The sequence below is a fragment of the Pleurodeles waltl genome, chromosome 1_2 (assembly GCF_031143425.1).
Source record: "Pleurodeles waltl isolate 20211129_DDA chromosome 1_2, aPleWal1.hap1.20221129, whole genome shotgun sequence".
NCBI lineage: Eukaryota > Metazoa > Chordata > Amphibia > Caudata > Salamandridae > Pleurodeles > Pleurodeles waltl.
Window position 1 is genome coordinate 1,260,881,642 of NC_090437.1, and position 21,802 is coordinate 1,260,903,443.

The window sequence follows — 21,802 nt, forward strand, 5'->3', positions numbered from 1 at the left end:
CAAAAATCTTGCATTTCTAACAGGCTCCCTCTGCTCTATCTCTAACAAAGCTCTTATCGGAGTCCTCCCCAAGCCTTGGAAGGGCCCTCTCTTTTCTGACAGCTACCAGCCCATATTCCTGCTCGACGGGGATGGACATTAAGGTTTTGACTGGGGTTCTCGCTGCTCTCCTGTGGGTAGTAATTCTAACCCTGAGCCACTACTCGCAGGTAGGGTTTGTCCTCAGGTACTCATCTAGGAATCACCTTTGCACCTTGACCATGCTTTAGGGTCTGCCATGGATATGCCTCTGGATGCCCTAGCCCTCTCCCTGGATGTTAAAAAAGCATTTGACAGAATAGATTGGGGGGTACCTCTTTGCCACACTTCAAAGATTCAGCCACAGAGAAGATTTCATAGCTAAGGTCCAGTTGCTCTATGACTCGCCCACTACGCAGGTCAACTGCAGAGGTTTTGGCATCCCAACCTCTTAGGTAGAATCAATTTTATACCTTTACATAGTTTACTTCCTACTCATACTCTCAGACTTACCCTCCTTACTCCTTGCCTTGCTGGATACCATCTCTGACTTTGCAGCCTTCTCGGGATACTGGATCAACAGGGACAAAACTGAGGGAAAGAAAGCCATGCCATCTTAAATTTCAGGGGATCTACATTAATTGGGGTTTGGACTGCACATGGTGGTGGACAACTTTGAATCACTACTGGTATGCATAAAACGTGGCTTCGATAAGTGACCTCACCTTCGTCTTTTATTGTGAGGCAGGATGAAGGCATTCAGGATGGTGACCTAAGTTCTAGGCATGCTCCCCTTGCTCATGTCTCTCTCACTCTTAAAAACAGTGGACAGGGACATAAAGCCCTTCATCTGGGGGTTGTCTCATCCCTGAGTGGCCAGTAGCAGACTCATAGCCCATGGTTCATGTGGCAGATTAGGTCTTCCCTTGGTCAAGCACTACACCTTGCCCCTGCACTTGGTACAGCTTGCAAACATGCTTTCCAAAACCCCGGACCCAGCTCTTTGGTTCATGATTGAGTGCACCGTCCTAGAGTGTCCTTGGGGGCTATTCCCTCTCTATCGGTATGATGGCTGCACCCATGGGACTAGAAACCCAATGCTGCAGGCAATGGCTAAATCTTGGTCAGAAGTCCACCACCTTTTCTTGATGGATGCTCAATTACACAAATGGGAAACCTTGTGGGGGCAATTCTGACCTTTGCAGCGGTGACAAGGAGCTGAACTGGGGTACATGGCATGCTGGGGGAGCCCTTAAATCTTTTGCGGTGCTCCATGTGGACTTATGGCACCTGATCCAACAATAATGGTGATTCCTCCAGCTGAAACACTGACAGACACTGCATTGCCTGCCACCTGCCACCTGGTACTCATACCCCTTGTACTTCCAGTCTTCCCCCATGGTCTCCTACCATAGAATGTAGGGACAATTCTGGGAGGTGATGTACAGCCTTTATAGCCTCTTGACTCATCATTTTTATTCCTCTTCCCTGCTGAACAGCCTATGCACCAAATGACACGCCCGCCTACAGATGAACTATGAACTGGAGGACTAGGCTGAACTACAGGAGGCGCTAAACTGCGGTACGAGCGAAGCACAGCTTAAATATTGCCTCTGCAAAATCACTGCATGACTGGCACTGTACCCTGACAAATCAATGGAGAGTGGGGCTGCTACCTCACACTTACTGCTGGCGCTGTTATGTTGATCAATTAGACCTGTTCCATGTCCTCTACTACTATTCTATTGTCCGACCCTTTTGGGGTTAAATCAGTGCCACTTTGAGTGAGGTTCTGCAAATTTTGATGCATCTGGCCCAACCACTGATCCTGCACCATGACATTACAAATTCCTCAACTCTCTCCTGGCATGAGGGCCAGCTGCTCCATACAGTGCTTGTGATTGCAAAGAACTGCATTCTTCTAAATGTACTTCACTCACGAGTAATGGCTCTCAGCAACGTTCTAGATAGCCTAATTTGAAAGTGTCATCAACATACTGCAGGGTAGGGCAGAGATCTTTCCTCTCATCTGGGTACCCTTTCTATGGGACAGTGGGCACTGAGCGACTGGGCCAGCTGCCCGACAACTGGATATGCTGGGTTGTTGTGCACTGCAGACCTGATCTGGCCCCTGCAGGCCACTCCTTGGCTCCCAGCTCTGCAGCTGTTGCCCTGGGACTACCTGTGCACCCCCAATCCCCTCTCTCTCCTCTTCTTGGTCCTCTTCTGGCCTCCAATTTTCTCACTCTCCCTATGCTTCTTTCTTCTTTCCATCTTCTCTTACCTGCCCCAATCCTTCTCCCTCTTCTCTCCTCTTCCCCTTCCTGCTCTCTCCCCTCTACTCTTCTCTCACTTCTGCACCCTTTTCCCTTTCCCCAGGTACATGGGTCTCCCCCTCTCCCATTCCCCCTCATGCCAACCTCCTTCTGTCCCTGGCTAACCTGCCGGTGATTCTGGGTAGTGGCATTGTTGTGCTGCAGTGCCCCGCTCATGTTTCTACTGTGCCCGTATGCTTAATGGTTCTGATGGGCTACTACAGTTTTATAGTTTTATACTGTTTGATACACCCAGTCCTCTGCTTCCTTTCCCTGTTAGAACCAAAAATAAAGAAATATAAAACAAAACAAGTGTGCTGACGGACTTTGCTGTTTTTAGAGAGCAGCTCATTTGTTAGCCATTTCTCAGCCTATCCCAGTTGTTTTTAGATGTCACAGTGAGCTCGGTAAAAAGCTATGGAGTGATGGAATGCATGGTGACATGATACTGTTTTATCAGAATAATTAGGAGATATATGTTGGGATGCTGTATAATAGCACTGTTGAAATGATAAGACTTTGGGCAAGATATGACATTAGTGATGTGCATGATAAGTTCTAGCTAGTGTCTTCAGTTTGAGAAAAGTACATTCAAATGTGATTAGAAGGTATGGGATATGGGTGGAAGTGAAAAGTGATATGTTTAAGCCTATTTGGGGCATATCTGTGCCATATTGGATGTACGTTTGGTTGTGTCTCTACTATCGTCTGTTGCAAAGTATTATGTTAACTTTCACCTGTGCTATAGCAATCACTAAAGGGAGGTGACAAGTGTTTGGATTTCTTACATATGTATTGCCATATACATATTGCTAGCTTAGTTAGAGAGTCGTTGGAACTCAGTATTTATGCTCATGATGCATCACCGAAGCCCCAGTACACCATTTGATATGAATGAATGGTCACTTACAACTCTCGACAGCTACCCAAAACAGTCATCCCTCTGGTACAGTAAGTAGGAAGAGGCACAATGGGAGTATGTAGCATTGGTTAAGCAGATATAGAGAGACAGATTTGCAATTGTATTTTGAAGCAGATATTGGTGCCAATGCCACATCAAATAATCAGTAGATCATTCCAAAGTTTGGCAGCTAGAAGGAAAAAGGAATACCCACTTTTCCTCACACACTTGATCCTAGGAATTGTTAACTGTTGTCCATTTACAGTCTTAAATATAATAAGGTTTCACATGTTCAATCAAATACCTGGGACCCATATTATGGAAAGTCCAGTACGTACTTCTAAACTGAATTCTTTTGGTTCCCAGGAATCGGTGTACAGATCTGTGATGTTGTGCTGATATGTTGATGACATGGTATCTTCAAGATCAGCCAGGCACATGCATTTTGCACTTGGTAAAACCACTGAATGAAGCACTTAAGAAGAATAAGGGTTAGCATAACCAAATGCAAATGTAACCAGAGCAAGCCCGACTATCTTTTGCACAGAGACACAGACTCTATAAAGAGAATAGCAAAGAAAAAAGAGGATCCAGCAATTGACAGAATATGGAAGTGAAAGGATAACTCAGCATCAAATTTGCCACCTAGAATTCGTTCCATGCTACTGGGCAAGGGGAACACCCTAGTTGCTTCGACCACCAATCAAGTGATCAAGTGATCAATTTAAATGAGAACCACCAAAGGATAGATTCTGAGTTTTGTCTGAGTTTAATATCAAACAAGTGGTTTTCATCCATCATGTAACCTGGATGAGGCATAGCTTTTAGAGATCCTGAGAAGTGGCAGTAGTTTTATCAATGAAGAACATCAGCTGTGTATTTTCAGCATACAAGACCACCCTAGGGCCATCAGATTGACCACATATAGGTAATGGGGTCATTGAAACATTAAATAAAGTGGGACTCAATGAAGAGCCCTATGGCCCGCTGTAGTTTAGCTCTTTAGAGTTTGAAAAGAGGGAGGGATTGTCAATGATTGGTGTGTGCTATAATGGAAAGATTTCACCTAGCTGAGGGCCAGCCCATCGACCTCAATACTTGCAAGTCATGCAAACATAAAGGAGTGAAACCTCATGTCCAACATTATAGATACGCCCAACAACAGAGGAGTGGAGTGACCTTGATCCAAGCTGAACATATAAATTTCAGTTACTTTGAGCAGTATTGATTCCGTATTGTGAGTTGGGCAAAAACCTGAAATGCAGAAGGCCCTGTTGTTCTAGATAGTTAGACAACTGACAGTTGTTGGAAGCAAGGATATGAGTTGATAATTTGATAAGCTGTTATGAAATGCCATTTAATTAGCAGCGATACAATATAGGCATGCTTCCAGCAGTCAAGAACAGTAGCAGTCTCTTGTGATTTATTAAGCAGTATGTTACAATTGAAATGTTTATTATTTAGTGACCTCTTAAGCATTAGCAGGGCAAGGTCAGGCAGTGAGCTGGACCTTCACTCAAGCAAAGCTTGAGCTATGTCCTCCAGTGAGATAATGTTAAATTATTACAGATGAGGCCCATTAGGAGGGACGTTGGCTTCAGCAGGCAAAGTGTTGATATTACCTGGAGGAGCAAAGACATCCAGGTAAATTGTCTCTACCTTGTCATGAAAAAACTCTTAAAAGCATTCACAAAGGTCTAAGGAAGGAGTAATGTCAGGGTTACACACAATAACAACAAGTATGATTCTACTATTGTGAAGATTTCCTTAGAGTCTCCCATCAATTTTCTGCATATAGCAGTCTATCTGTATCTTCCTGATAGATTTATGAAACGTTTTTAAAACTCCGTATTATTTTCAGTGATTTACATTTGCTTCTTTGTTCCTGCGAGGCCTGCAAGAATCATATTGAGGGGCACCTTGAATCTTTCACTGTAGGGGTGGCTTAGTTAATAAGAGTTGATGAGAGCCAATATTAACACAGTTGACATTATCCTCAAAGATCCCTTCGTGAGGGTGTGGATGCAGCTAAAGCTTAAAGAAGCAACTGTTCTTAAATTTTGCTCCAAGCTTAGGACAGTTTAAAATCAAAGTGTTGCAGGGTGTCTGAAGAGCAGATTGATCCCCAGTTACTTCACCAAGTAGTTGCGGTAGACAACTCTGAGCGCCTCTGCAGAGTGGCGCAGGTTCCCTTTGAATGGGGGGGTCTCAGGTTCCTGGAAAGTAGCTGAGAGTCCAACCATGCCTGTTGATTGTTTGCTAGGTAACGACCTTGAGTATTCCCCTTGGAAAGAGGTGGAACACAGGTCTCACTTGGAGATGTTGGGTCTGCCTGGGTGGGTATGCGTATCCACCCGGTCTATGGCAGCCAATCAGGGTAGTCAAGAGCCCCTGGAGCCTGAAACAGTGGCCCAGGGGACCGCCAAGAAGAGGAAGGGCAGGGGGCGCGGGAAACCAGCCCCAGAAGTTCCCACGGTCTGGGAGGAGGCAGAGCCTGAGGGTGACACCCCGGAACCTACAGGGGAGCAGGTGGCTGAACTGGGGGAGGTCCCTGAGCTGTCACAGTGGCAGCAGGAAGGGGGACCCACCAGGGAAGCATTCTGCACAGCGCAGAAGGAGTGCCCTACTCTTGAGGGGCTGCGGCAGCAGGCTGCAGCCCAGGCGGCTGGCGAGGCGCCAGCTACTCACCTGATATATTGGGAGGATGGCCTTCTGTATAGTGAGCTTAAGGTTCCTGAGCCTGGGTCAGCTCGTATGCTCGTGGTACCCCAGTGCTTCAGGGCCTTCCTACTGGCTTTGGCTCATGATGTGCCTTTGGCAGGACATCTAGGGCAGGACTATAAGAGGCTTGTCTCCCACTTTTACTGGCCCTTGATGCACAAGCAGCCAGCTGCTTATTGTAGGTCTTGTCAGACTTTTCAGGCAAGTGGCAAGAATGGAGGGAAATGCAAAGCTCCCCTCCAACGTTTACCTGTAGTCAGTACTCCCTTTGAACGGGTAGGAATTGACATTGTGGGGCCTCTGGACCCCAAGACAGCCATGGGCAACAGGTTCATCCTGGTCTTGGTGGACCATGCCACACGGCACCCAGAAGCCATTCCTCTAAGGACGGTCACAGCCCCAGTGGTGGGACGTGCCTTGATGGGAGTTTTTACCCGCATGGGGTTCCCCAAGGAGGTGGTATCTGATAGAGGTACAAACTTCATATCCACTTATATGAAATCTCTGTGGAAGGTGTTTGGGGTAACCTACAAGTTCACCACCCCTTACCACCCCCAAAGTAATGGTCTGGTTGAGAGATTCAACCGCACCTTGAAAGGCATGATTCAGGGCCTGTCAGAGCCCTTGAGGCATAAGTGGGACGTCCTCTTGCCATGCCTTCTGTTCGCTTACAGGGAGGTGCCTCAAAAGGGACTTGGCTTTAGCCCCTTTGAGCTCATCTATGGCCACCCTGTGAGGGGACCACTCAGTCTGGTGAAGGAGGCTTTGGAGAAAGCTCCTAGTAAACCACCCCAGGATGTATTTAGCTACATGCTGGCACTAAGAAACCAGACTGCCCGCTTCAGGAGTCTCGCTCAGGAGAACCTGGAAGCAAGCCAGGAGCATATGAAACGGTGGTACGACCAGAATGCCACTCTGTTTGAGTTTCAGCCTGGACAAAAAGTGTGGGTCATGGCACCAGTGGAGCCTAGGGCTCTCCAAGATAAGTGGACTGGGCCTTTTGAGGTGGTGGAAAGAAAGAGCGAGGCCACCTATCTGGTAGACTTGCAATCCCCCAGGAACCCTTTGAGGGTCCTACATGTCAACCGCCTCAAACCACACTTTGAGCGAACTGAGCTATCCATGCTCCTAGCGACAGATGACGGGGTGGAGGAACAGAGTGAGCCTCTTCCTGACCTCCTGTCTGCAGGAGAGAAAGATGGGTCTGTGGAGGGAGTGATCCTCTCCCCCTCCCTGACTGAGGAACAGCAGAGGGACTGTCGCCACGTGCTGGGACAGTTCGCCTCGCTGTTTTCCCTGATTCCAGGAGTCACACACCTGTGCACACATGATGTGGATACTGGGGACAGTACACCTGTTAAACATAAGGTTTACAGGGTGACTGACAGGGTCAGGGATTGCATTAAGGAGGAAGTCTCCAAAATGTTAACCCTAGGGGTTATTGAGCACTCCAGCAGTCCTTGGGCCAGCCCAGTGGTCTTGGTCCCAAAGGCTGCTGCTCCTGGTGCCACTCCAGAACTTAGGTTCTGTGTGGACTACCGGGGTCTCAACGCGGTCAGCAAGACTGACGCACACCCCATCCCCCGAGCTGATGAGCTCATTGATCGGTTAGGAACTGCCAAGTACCTCAGTACGTTTGATTTAACATCTGGGTACTGGCAGATTGCCTTAACTGAGGGGGCAAAGGAGAGGTCAGCATTCTCTACCCCAGATGGGCACTTCCACTTCAAGGTGATGCCTTTGGGATGACGAACGCCCCTGCCACCTATCAGGGGTTGGTCAACCAGGTGTTGGCAGGACTGGATGAGTTCAGTGCCGCCTACCTGGATGACATTGCTGTGTTTAGTTCCACATGGGAGGAACACCTGCAACACCTCTGGAGAGTGTTAGAGGCCCTGCAGAAGGCAGGCCTCACTATTAAGGCGAGCAAGTGCCAAATAGGGCAGGGTTCTGTGGTGTACTTAGGACACCAGGTGGGGAGTGGCCAAGTGGCACCCCTACAGCCTAAGATTGACACGATTCTGGCTTGGGAGCCTCCCAAGACCCAGACTGAAGTGAGAGCCTTTTTAGGTCTCACAGGATATTACCAGAGGTTTGTTAAGGGATATGGTACCATTGTTACCCCCTTAACTGAGTTTACTTCTAAGAAGCAACCCAAGAAAGTGATCTGGACAGAGGCTTGCCAGAACGCTTTTGATGCCCTGAAGGCTGCCATGTGCACAGCACCTGTGCTGCAGGCACCTGACTTCTCAAGGAGTTTGTTGTGCAAACAGACGCCTCAGAGCATGGTATTGGAGCAGTACTCTCACAGCTTAATGAAGAGGGCCTAGATCAACCCGTAGCCTTCATTAGCCGGAGGTTACTACCCAGGGAACGTAGGTGGAGTGCCATAGAACGCGAAGCGTTTGCAGTGGTCTGGGCACTGAAGAAGCTAAGACCCTACTTGTTTGGGACTCACTTCCGAGTTCAGACCGACCACAGGCCCCTCAGATGGTTAATGCATATGAGGGGTGAGAATCCAAAACTGTTGAGGTGGTCCATTTCCCTACAGGGGATGGACTTTATGGTGGAACATCGTCCTGGTACAGAGCACACCAATGCTGATGGTCTGTCCAGGTTCTTCCGCCTTAGTGATGAGAACTCCCATGAAGTTGGGTAGTTGCTCCCCACTTTTAGCTGGGGGGGACACGTGTTAGACTTTTCATCCTTGGCGTGGTCTCCCTTAACTTTTTGCCTCTGTTCCCCAGGTTGTTGATGTGTGCTTGACTCTGATTTTACTGTTTTTGTTACTCTGGGCACTTTACCACTGCTAACCAGTGCTAAAGTGCAAGTGCTCCTGTTTAAAATGTGTACGTAATTGGTTCTCCATGATTGGCATATTTGTTTTACTGTTAAGTCCCTAGTAAAGTGCACTAGAGGTACCCAGGGCCTGTAAATCAAATGTTACTAGTGGGCCCGCAGCACTGGTTGTGCCACCCACACAAGTAACCCAGTAATCATGTCTCAGACCTGCCACTGCAGTGTCTGTAAGTATATTTTACACTGTAAATTCGACTTGCCAAGTGTACCCACTTGCAAGGCCTCAACCTTCCCTTTTCTTACATGTAAGGCACCCCTAAGGTAGGCCCTAGGTAGCCCCAAGGGCAGGGTGCAGTGTATGGATAAGGTAGGACATATAGTAATGTGGTTTATATGTCCTGACAGTGAAATACTGCCAATTTCGTTTTTCACTGTTGCAAGGCCTGTCTCTCTCATAGGATAATATCGGGGCTACCTTTAAATCTGATTAAAATGTAGATTCCCCTAGAGAGTAGATGGACATGTGGAGTTTGGGGTCCCTGAACTCACAATTAAAAAATACATCTTTTAGTAAAGTTGATTTTAAGATTGTGCGTTTGAAAATGCCACTTTTAGAAAGTGAGCATTTTCTTGCTTAAACCATTCTGTGACTCTGCCGTTTTTTGTGGATTCCCTGTCTGGGTCAGTTTGACAGTTGGGTTGTTTTTCACCTCGCACTAGACAGTGACACAAAGGGGGCTGGGGTGTAACCTGCATTTCCTGATTAGCCATCTCTGCTAGGAGGGAGGGGTGGAGCGGCCACTCTCATCTGAAAGGACTGTGTCTGCCTCTGACAATGCCGGCTCCGACCCCCTGGTGTGTGTCTGAGGCCTTGCCTGGGCAAGGCAGGATTTCACAAGTAGGTGTGAGTCCCCTTTGAAGAAAGGTGACTTCAAAGACTTAAATGGGTATAAGAAGGGCACCCAAATCTACAGACTTTAGAAACACTTCTGGAACCAAGAGGAACCTCTGCCTGGAGAAGAGCTGATAGCTGAAGAAGAAGTGCTGCCCTGCCTATGACTGTGCTTTGTGGAGCTTTAAAGCAGTGCTGCTTCTGCCAGAGTAAGAGGGCAAAGACTGGACTTTGTGTGCCTTCCATCTAATGAAGAAATCTCCAAGGGCTTGAGTAAGAGCTTGCCTCCTGTTGTTTGAAGTCTCAGGGACAGTAAAGACTTCTCTCTGCCAGCACCTGGAGTCTCTTGAGAGACTCCTGCCCCGACAAGTGGTGCCCTATCCAGTCCCTGGGCCCATAAAAGGAAAGCTGGTGGAATCCAAGGAAATTGACTTCGGACGACTTCGGACTGACGCCGCTGCTGAATCCGGTAACGCCGCCTGCACCTGACGGCGTGACCTTCGCTGGAATGCGACGCTCTTCGCAGGCCCGACGCCGCAGCAGTCCCGGTGAAGTCTGCGACCCGTGGAAGTCGCCGCACCACATCGTGACCGACGCCGCTCGAAGTGCACGGATTCAACGTTTCGCACAGACGCTGCGATTCCCGACTTCGTGCATCGGCTTGTTTTCACTCTTCACCAAAGGTACTGTACTTGGGGGTCTACACGACTCTGTGTCCGGCGCCGCTGGTGTCGGCTTGTTGGGAATGACTCCATCACAACGCCGTGTTAACATCTCATCAAAGCATTTTTGTTTGTAAGCGCTATCTTTGAGTTTAATCTTTAAAAATTCATAACTTGACTTGTGTATGTCGGATTTTTGTCGTTTTGGTCTTGTTTTGTTTAGATAAATATTTCCTATTTTTCTAAACCAGTATTGTGTCATTTTGTAGTGTTTTCATTAAGTTACTGTGTGTGTTGGTACAAATACTTTACACCTAGCGCTCTGAAGTTAAGCCTACTGCTCTGCCAAGCTACTAAGGGGGTAAGCAGGGGTTAGCTGAGGGTGATTCTCTTTTACCCTGACTAGACACCAAAATGTCAAAAACACAATGTAGGGAACCTGAAACACAATTTTTTAAGAATAAATAAAAAATTGTGCATTCCAGCACCGAAAAGCATAAAGTGCCAATGGTGGCTATATGTTCGCACTGGACTGGGACAAAGTCAAAGTTTTAGGCCCACCTCGATGGAGCCCTGGTCAGACAGACTGAGAGCCTGATTTAAGTTTGGCAGATGGGTTACTCCATCCCAAACACAATGGATATTCTGTTCACTGTAATACGATCTACATGGGTAGGTTATAATGGGATCGTAATACGGGAGACTGGATATCTGTCAAATTTGTGATGGAGTCAATTCCTATGCCAAACTCTAAATCTGTCCCTTAGTCTTTTTCTTGTAGCTTTTTTCTCAATGATGAGTCTGCAGGTTCCTTGGATGCAGAGTTTGATTTGATATCAGCAGCCTGCTGGAGTTCAGCCTCTGAAAGTCTTAGTCCTCGATGTCTACAGTGAGGAGCTCTGGAGCCTTCAGCAAGACAAACCAGTGCAGTCAGACCAATTCATGAGTCGACTGCGGAGGCTTGATCCTTGGAATTTCCATCCTTTACGTTCTTGCAGTTTCTTGGCTCCTTTGAGGAAAACAAGTATTCAGTAACACGTTCCAAAGTTTCAGACCTCTGTATTGCCTTTTGGGGGACTACAACTAAATTTCCCACAATGCGCCTGTGCAATTGAGAAAATTCCAGTCTAAATTGGTCACCTGGCGTATTCCTCTCTGACTTTATAGGTGACTTCTTCCAGCATTGTTGTACCGGTTGCTGATCAGGGAATCCTTTTCCTTTGAGTCAGGCCTTCTTTATGGAGTCTTGTGAGTTCAGAAGATACATCCCTTCTGAGTACAAGCCTTCTGTGATGTAGTCCAAGGGGCCAGCAGGGCAGTCCTACTTTTTCTTTAATCCAGGCAGTGATCTGAGGAGCTCCTGCAACTCTCCGTTATGTATCTCCTAATATGGATCCCAGAAGAAGGGACACCCCAACTAATAGAGGAAAAACTACTTCCCTGTGCTATGACTACTCCTTGCAAAGTGTGACTTATCTTCGCTCCAGAATTCACTGTTCTTCCAAAAATCAAAATAGAGAAATTCTCTCCTTAGTGTGTGTGCCTGTGTAATACAATCCAAAGGCATAGATAACATCTGACTACACTCCCCTTCCAGCCCCTCTCCTAATATAATTATGGTAGGTCCAATCCGGCTAGAAATCAAGGGAGGGGGTTTCTCTGGGTACTATGCGATCTGTTTTCTGCAGAGGCTCCTGCCTTTAAACTTCAGCTTACCATTCCAGTCCTCTTCCTCTCCCTGGTTTCTCCAGGAAGCAAATTTCTTCCTATCAAATGGCTGTACTGTTTCAGTCTCAGGCTTATTCACACCTACTGAGGCAGCAGCTTGGCTCAGGCTGTATGTAGGAGCTGGATCACTATATAGTGTACTAAAATGACATGCATTGTGCAGAGTCCAAGCAAACCCACTTGGGTGCCCAGAGGTATAAAAAGCAGACCACCTAGTGCTCTATTTTTCTGGGAGTGTGGGTGAACAGTTAGGTTTATCTTGGAGATGTGCTAAGCACTTGTTGTACTCACAGTATCAATAAATGTGGACACACATTCGGAAGAATAACTTGAAACCAATTTACAAATATACTTTTTATAAAAATTTTAAGACCAAGATCATCAATTTACAGTGAGTACTTTTTTTTGTTATGATTTTTCAAAGGTTAGGAAATGTTCTGTTTTTGTGCGTAATTACGCACCATAGAAAGGAATGGGAAAATCGTTAACATTTCATATAAAATCAGACAATGCTTTCACAAGTGTCACCTACTGTTTATACATCGAGGTTGGTGAGATAGCCTGTGGGTCAGCTGGAGAAGTTCAGGCGGTTCCCGGTTCAAGCGGGAGCAGTGGCTGAAAGTCTTGGAGCCGGTGCACAATAAATAGGGGCTTAAAAGTTAGTCCAATGGGTCCCCTTGGGGGTGGATATCGCAAGGGGCTAGGGACCCCTAGAGCACAGCTGGTTTGTCAATGCAGGGACCAGAGAGGCTGGGTGCACTGCACATAGGTCAGCCAGGAGTTGTGCATCTTGGAGTCCTTGGAGCCAGGCGCAGGTCACTTGGAGCGTTGTTTGCAAGTCAGCAGGACTACTCTTGGGGGTGGTTCTTGGGTGTTCTGAAGTTTCTTGACTGGTGATTGCTCTGGGCTTTTGGGGATCCAGATTGGACCTTACTTCTGGGTGTCCGATGTTAGAGGTTGTAGTATCCAGCACAATGGTACACCTCAGGCCCTGAAAGTCCCAGTGCCAGCAAACCTGGCACGCTGATGAGATTTGTACTCTGGGTCTGTTGTGTGGATTTTACTTTGGTTGCTGGGTCCAGTTTGTTGGTCAGCGGCTGGTCAGTGAACTGGACTTCACTGGTTTCTTGCCTGTGGTGTGCAAGCAGTGATACTTTCACTCAGAGGGAGGTTCTTGGCGATTTTCAGAAGGCAGGAGGTGCTCTGTGGTTTTGTAGAGTAGTTCAGGTTTCCAGGTGACACCTTAGTGGTTATTGTCAAGTCCTTGGAGCAGCAGGCAGGGGTTGGCGCCTTTTTCTTCGTGCAGCAGTTCTTGTGCCTTGGGTCTTCTTCATTCCTGGTCTTCTTGTGTCCATCAAATCTGATTTGTTGTTCCAGGGATGCCCTCTAAATACTGCATTTAGAGGGTATTAGGGGAGTACCTGGTACTGGCCAATGGCCTACCTACCTTCAGGAGTCTACACCTACTAAGTGAGCACTTTCTGATGGAGCAAAATGAAATGGAGTTGTCACCTTGCCTGCCACACCAGGTGGATCCTGTCCTTGCTAGTTTTCTCACTGTTTTTTCCACCCAAAGTGGGAGTAAAACCATTGGGGGGCATCTGCTTCTAGCAGCAGATGGGTGGGGACAGATTTCAAAGGAGGTAACGCCTTTGAAGCTGACCTCTGGTGGAGGGTGTCTGCCTGGGGGAGGAGGGGGTAACACCTCCGCCCAGGAAGGGCTTTGTGTTCTGGCTCCTGAGGACAAAAGCCTCTCACCCCAGGAGGTCAGACTGGTGTCTGGGAATGGCATGGCTGGATAGGACCAGTCAGCAACCATGCCAGGGCTTTGAAGTTTTGCTTAGGGCACCTCTAAGGTGCCCTCTGGGAACTTTTTATATTAAATCCAACACTTGCATGGTTTAAAAGCAAACAACCCAGGGTTCAGAGAGGCCATCGTGTAGCTGGGGAACTCTTAATGACTAGTGTCCAGCATATGCTCCAGTGTACACTTACTATGTCTCAAGGTTTAGCAAAGACACAGTAGGGGCATATTTGCTCAGGCACACATACGCCCTGCCATGTATTATAGGGCACCCTTCCTTAGGGCCGTAAGGCCTGCCAGAAAGGTGCCTTTTCTATATTGCATGCAGTGTTAGTGGGCATGGCACTCCAGTGAGTGCCATGTCGAGTTTGAAAATTTAGATTCAAATTGTCATGCACTTGCAATGGCAGTCTGCATGAGGCTGGTTTGGGGCCTCTCAGAGTGGCAGAATTGGGACTTCAGCTCTGAGTGACCTTCTTCAGTACCCATGCCCTAGGTACCAGGAGTACTAGTTACTAGGGACTTACAAAGGTGGCTGAAGTGCCAAACATACCACACGTTTAGGGAGAGAAATCTGGCACTGGGAACCTGTTTAGCAGGAGCACAGGGCACTTACACTTTGAAACCACATCATTTTCCAGGCAAAAAATGGTGGGCTACCTTGACAAAAGAAGCCCTTTCTCACACTGTCAAAGGCTGACCAATCTGAAGGGGCTGCTACAGGGTTCCTTTAGGTAATTTCATTATAGTGAGTACTAAAACTGTTTTTCTGTAATAGTTATATTAAATTCGACTTTGGCACCTAGGGCAGATTATGGGGTGAGTTATAAGTCATTAAAAGGTAGGTTTTGACCTTGGGAGAACTTTTAATTCCAAAGTCAAATTTGGACATGGTTTTATTTTAAAACAAGTCTGTGAAGCAGGTCTGGCTTTAAATTGACATCAGATACCACAGCAGGGCACACTTAAGTGCATTGGGCCCACCGAGGTCTCTAAACCTACATGCCCTACCATATACTAGGAACTTGCAGGTAGGTTGCCTTTGCCAATTAAAAATGCACTAACTGCTATATACCTGTAGAGAACAGAACACTGGCCCAGCGCCTGGTTAGCAGAACCCAAAGCACTTCCAGAGTCAGTAACCACCAGCATCAGTCAAAAAATTGAGATATCAGGGCAAAAAGAATGAAGTTCCTACATGTGCCAAAAGTAATTGATGGCCTGTTTGAAAATTTCAAATCAAGCGTGTGTTTTGTTGGCTGAGTCTGAGAAGCGTACTCGCAACCCATACTGGTGGTGTCAGTGTATTTGTTTCACCAATGGGCTTTTGCCGTGACGCATTAAAGCTAATACAACGTGGGGCATTATATTGGAGCTTACCCAATAGGACTAGTGACCACAGTAGATGAATTTTTTACTGATTATTGTATCAGCTCTGAGGAAGTCATGGGGTTTTTCCCTTAGAAGAAACATGTGTTGGCTGTGTTTCATTTGGAATCCATTTTTCATACATAATGAAGGCCAAGATCTTGTGTGAAACCAATAAACTACAAATTGGTTGAACTACATGGAAGAACTGCAACGTTCTATTTCTGCTTGTTAGGAGATCAGACAGTCTTTATGACTATATGTTGGACTTAGATACCTTCGCTATATGATCAGGATATTTCTATATGGACTTTTGAATGATCAACAAAAGATATGCACAAATTTACATTAGCGTGTGCCTCCAACTTTGGAGTCTGAGAAGTGACCAAATGATATAAATTCAAAGCAACAACTGTGCATTATTTGGTGCATCACTAAGGAGGTTACATCTCTCTAACACATTAAAATTAGAAAAGTGAACACAGTAGGGCTGTTGACATCTGTGAGTCAGTAAACTTTATGAAGTGACCGAGGGGGGTAAATAATGGCCCCTGAGCAAAAGCACTCAGTTTTAAGTTTAATGGTGAAGACAGCTCATTCTGCTGCAGCTAGTTGATGTAAATTGATTCCTTAACACTCAAAAGAAGACCAGCCCATAATGACAATGTAACCTCCTCTACGATCCTGCCATTCAAAATGAAAAATCAAATGTAAAGGAGGTATGACATGCACAACATTAGGGCGAGAGGAGACAGTCATCCAGGATTTTGGGGACAGAAGGTCAAAACCATGTACAGCATATTTAGGCAAATGAGCTGAAATATCAAATCAATGTCTGTGCTTGCCTTAGTTCTTGGTAGCAGGGAAGGATGTAGACGCCCCACTATCCTGAGGGGGACAATATATTTGGATGGAAATGACAATAGCATATTGACAGTCCAGGCAAGTGACTTTATGAAAAGAGAAGGACAATCAAGACTATGAAGGCATTACCTCCCGTCCCTCCCTCGCCTTCCTTATAACCAATGAGGCTTCCTGCCTCCCTCTAGACCCTCCCTTCCCTTTTTAACCCCCCCCCCACTCCTACCACCTCCTGTTTTTTTTTGTCTAGCCCACACTAGACTTACCTTTTCTCTTTCCTCCACGGCGGGGCCTGGGGGACGTTGATTTCGGCACTCCTCGGGGCGCGGGGCTCCGTGAGGTGTGCTCTGGCCGGTCGCGTGTTTTCAGAGCAGACGGGGCTGCTCGTGAGACGCGTCCTGGGAGTCGGCTGACGGGGTCAGCCGGCTCTTTGCGGCTGGGGCGTCCATTTCCGATTCCTCGGCCTGCGGAGCCACGTAAAGGTGCCGAGGGCCATTGTTTCGATCCAGGACTGGTAGAACGGGCGTTCTGCCCGCAATTTTATCTACATTCTTTAATTTTATCTTTGTGGGGATTGGTTAATGGATGTTTAGTGGGAGGTCCTGGGCCCTGTATATTTGGGATTACATTCAGGGAGGTGGTAGTGTTATTTGATTCTACCATGCCGAAGGTGCCTGCTAAGCGACGTAGGATTGTTTCTTCCTCCTCCTCAGGGGAGGAGGGTGCTGCTGGCATTTCAACCCCTGGGGGTCACCAGGTTCCGGGTGGTGGTGCTGCGCCACTCATGTCCAGGGAAGAGGTGAAGATGATGATCGAGGTGGCTGTTTCCAGGGCTTTACAGGCAGGGATGGCCAGGCCTGGTCGGTCTAAAGCTGCACAGACACCTGCTACTGCGGGGAGGTCCTCCTCAGAGGATGATGAGGGGGAGACTCCATCTACTTCCTCTGGGGGGAAATATGTCTCCAGGGAGGAGATGTGGGAGGTGATGGCACATGTACGGGATAATTTAGGGTTTCCAGTGTTTCAGCCTACGAACTCTGACTCTCACTTATTCCCGCCATATCAGACGCCTTCTAAGTTTGCCATGCCTTTTCAGGGACCTGTGAAGGATATGGTGTTTCGGGAATGGAAGGATGTGGATAAAGCTCAAGTTCCACGATTCCTTCAGAAACTTTATTTGCTAGAGGGAGAGGATGTATTACCTTTCTCTGTTCGCCTGGATTCAATTTTGGCTACCCTGATTGGCAAAACGGCGGTCAGTCCGGAGGTTTGTGTGCCTACTGATGCCACGGACGGTAAGGTGGATTCTGGGCTCAAGAGGGCTTTTGCGGCTGAGAATCTGGCCCTGAGAGCAGGAATATATTCTGCTTATGCGGCCTAGTCGTTGGTGCAGCACTTTGATAAGCTGTCAGTGGCTGTTCAGGAAGGGGCGGAGTGTTCCGAACTCCTGGCTGGTATGGAGCAACAGGCCAGGTTGCTGGCAGATGTATCGTCAGATGTGGTTCGTACTTCGGCTCTGGCGTCAGGAGCTTTGATTGGGGCCCGTAGGTCCCTCTGGTTGCGGTCCTGGAAGGCCGACCCTGGGGAGAAGGCTGCCCTCCTTCAACTGCCCTTTGAGGGTCGTAGCTTGTTTTGAGATCAATTGCCTTCCATGCTTTCTAAGGCGTTTAAGGAAAGGAAGCATGCCTTGCCTTATAAAGGAGGATCTGCTTCTGGGAAAGGGTGGAAGAAGCATTCTCGTTCTTCTCCCAAGATGGATGCAAAATCTTTTTCATTTAGGAAACGTCGTTTTCAGCCCCGTTTTTCCCCTAAGAAAGCTGCTCCTTCGAACCGGGATTGGTTCAAGAAGGGGTCCTGACAATCACTGTGGGCCTGGCATAGGGCAGGTTGGGGGTAGGCTGAGGCACTTTCTTTCAACTTGGCAGGAGAGTGTCAGCGATCATTGGGTGCTGGACATTGTGGCCAATGGTTACGTCATCGATTTTGTTGTGGTGGCTCCGGATTCGGGGGTGCGTCCCACTCCTCTGCCTACAGTCGGAGCACGGAGAGAGGCATTGTTGGACGGAGTCCGGGACTTGCTTTTGAAAGGGGCCATTTCCTGAGTTCCCCTAGAAGAAAGGGGTCAGGGCAATTATTCTGTCTTGTTCCTAGTTCAGAAGGTATCAGGGGGTTTTCAGCCTGTGCTCAATCTGAAAGGAGTGAACGCTTGGATCAAGATGATGCATTTCCGCATGCTGTCAATTCAGACAATTTTTCCAATGGTCAGTCAGGGGGACTTTCTAGTGTCACTGGATCTGCAGGATGCTTACCTACATGTGCCGGTGGCAAAGACTTCTCAGAGGTTCCTAAGGTTTGCTGTGGGTCAGGATCATTATCAGTTTTGTGTACTGCCTTTCTGCCTCAAGTCTTCTCCTCGGATTTTTACAAAGATGCTGGCCCCCCTGGTGGCTTTGCTGCATTCAGAAGGGGTGTTTATTCATCCGTATCTGGACGACATCCTGATACATGCCCCCTCACAGGGCCTGTTGCGGAGGCAGGTGGCCCGGGTTCTGGTGGTCCTGCAAAACCACGGGTTTTTGATCAACTGGGGGAAGTCAGATTTGGTCCCGTCCCAGGATCTGGTTTTTCTAGGGGCTCAGTTTCGGACTCTTCTAGGTTTAGTGACGGTGTCAGAAAAGAGGTTAGGTGTACTCCAGTCCATGGTGAGGGAGGTCGTGTTACAGACTGCCCCCCGTGCACTTATGTGGTCGTGTCTGCAAGGTCATTTGGCGTCCGTGATATTTCTGGTCCCTTGGGCGCGTTTCCATCTTCTTTGCTTGATGAACTGGTTCCTGAAAAGGTGGGCACCAGGGTCTGGTTCTCTGATGACCAGGATTCCGGGATCAGGGTTGATTCGCAGGGAGTTGAGATGGTGGTTGGAGACAAATCATCTTCGGGTAGGGGTGTCTTTGTCTCCTCTGAGCCCAGTGGTGGTAACAACGGATGTCAGCCTCTCCGGATGGGGGGCTTGGATGGGGTTGGCACATATTCAGGGGTTCTGGTCCCCGCTGGAGGCCAATCGGTCATCGAATTGGCGCGAGTTAAAAGCTGTATTGTTGGCCCTGATACATTTCCAGGTGTCCCTGAAGGGAGTTGCGGTTCTTATTCGGACGGACAATTTAGTTGCCAAGGCTTATGTTAACCGACAGGGGGGGACCAGGTCGAGAGCTTTGTTCAGTCTGGCCAGGAAGATTTTTTTGTGGGCTCAGGAGTGGGTTCCTTCTCTCCGGGCTACGTACATTCGGGGGGTGGTCAATGTTCGGGCAGACCTGCTAAGCAGGGTGATTCCTTCCTCTCAACTTTTCTCCCTCCAGAAGTCGCTGTTTCTTCGTCTTGTTCGTCTCTGGGGTCTTCCAGTGCTGGGTGTGTTTGCGTCCCCGGAGAATGCGAACCTCAGTCGCTTCTGCTCCTGGTTTCGGTGTCCTCATGCTTGGGAGGTGGAGGGGATGTCGTGTCCTTGGCCGAGGGGCCTTTTGTACGATTTCCCGCCGTTTCAGCTGATCCGGTCTTTTCTGTTGAGGGTGAGGCATCTGGGGGCCAGGGTTATCTTGATTGCGCCCCATTGGCCGAGGGCAAATTGGTTTCCATTGCTGCAGCTGATGGCATCCGGCAGGATGTGGCCTCTTCCTCTATTTCCGTCTCCCCTGGAGTTTCCTTGCCTTTCGATGGGGTCATTGAGGAAGTTACACTTGACGGCCTGGAAGTTGAACGCCGAGGTTTGACGGGTCTGGGGGTACCAGTGGCTTTGAGTTCTACTTTGCTGGCTTCCAGGCGGCGTTCCACTTTGCTTTACTTTGGTAGACAGTGGAAGGTTTTTTCTTCTTGGTGTTTCCGGCATAAATTGGATCCTACCTGCGCTTCTATATTTGATGTGATGCAGTTTTTACAGGATGGTGCACAATTGGGGTTGTCAGTACCGTCTCTGCGGGTGCAGTGGGCGGCTATTCAGGCGTTTAGGGGTCCGTGGCGTAATCTACCGGATGAGAGTCATTTGATGCCTAGATTTTTTCAGGGGCTTCTTAATTTGTTTCCTCGCCCTGTACGTTCTTTTCCTTCGTGGGATCTTTCTTTAGTTTTACATGCATTGACTACTGCCCCTTTTGAACCGCTGGGGGCCTGTGATTTGCGCCATCTTTCTTTGAAAACGTTCTTTTTGGTGGCCATTACTTCGGCCCACCGTTTAGGGGAATTGGTGGCCTTGGCCTGTTCTTTTCCTTTTTGTAAGGTTTTTCAGGATTGGGTGATTCTTGTTCCAGTGCCTTCTTTTATTCCGAAAGATAATTCTTCTTTCCATGCTCGCCAGGAGGTCATCCTTCCTTCATTTTGTCCGAATCCCTCCTCGGAAGAGGAGGTTCGTTTACATTCTTTGGATGTGCGCAGGGCTTTGTTGGAGTATCTGCGTGTGGTGGCTCCTTTCCGTAAAGGTGATTCGCTTTTTGTCAATTTCGGTCCGGCCCGTAAAGGGGAGAAGCCTTCCACGGCTTCATTGAGTCGGTGGGTGAGATCGTTGATTCTGTTGGCTTATTCCTTAAAAGGGGTGGTTCCCCCCCAGGGGATTCAGGGCCGTTCTACCAGGGGTATGGCGGCTACAGTGGCTGAGCTTCAGGAGACTTCGGTGGTGGAGATTTGCAGGGCCGCTACTTGGGCCTCTCCTTCGACGTTTGTTCGGCATTATAGGCTGACGGACTTGGGTGGTTTGGAGTCGGTTTTGGGTCACCGGGTCTTATCCTCTATGAGGTAATAGGGGTAGGGTCTTGGTGGCCTGTGTGCATTATAATAAACTTCTTGCAACTCAGTGTCCGTCTCCTGTGTGTTTCTTGCTTTGTCTCATTGGTTATAAGGAAGGCGAGGGAGGGACGGGAGGTAATGCGTCCATTTTCTTACGATAATGGCATTACTCCTAGTCCTACTCCCTCGCCTTCCTTTCCGTTCCCTCCCGCCCTCCCGGTACGGACTGTCTGAGTTGCTACTTGGGCTTGGTTTTTGTACAGGAGGTGGTATGGGTAGGGTGGTTTTAAAAGGGGAAGGGAGGGTCTAGAGGGAGGCAGGAAGCCTCATTGGTTATAAGGAAGGCGAGGGAGTAGGACTAGGAGTAATGCCATTATCGTAAGAAAATGGATGCATTTCATTCTCCTATTAATATTTAATAACTCTTGCCTTTTTTATCAGATAGCCTGTACACGAGTAAAAGAAAAACAGGGAGCACAGCTGGCAGTGGATGTGATGCATGCATGGATGGGCACACACAAGCATGTCGTTGCTGTGCCTTTGGTGTGGCAGCGGCATGCCCACTATGTGCATCTGCTGCGCATCTGTGCTACTGCCTGATTTATATAGGACCCGGATAATGTGAGGAAGCCCGTCAGAAGAAACTAAAGAACAACTGAGTGAGTTTTGGTTCAGCATGGCGCTTTTTAGTAAGCCCCCTAAGTAGTTAAAATGTCTGCTTCCTTCTACATGAAACAAACAACAAACTCAACCTGATTTACTAGCACAATCCCCCTACAAATACAGGCCCATATTTATAAAAAAACGACACACAACTGCACTAGCACAGTTGTGTGTCAAAAAATATAGCTCAAGCTAATGCCATTCCCTAGCACCAATTGTGCTAAGGACTGGCTAGCATCTGGAAAAAAGATGTTAGCCAGTGCAGAATGGTGCTAGGGAAGATGGGGCTATTGGGCCAAAAAT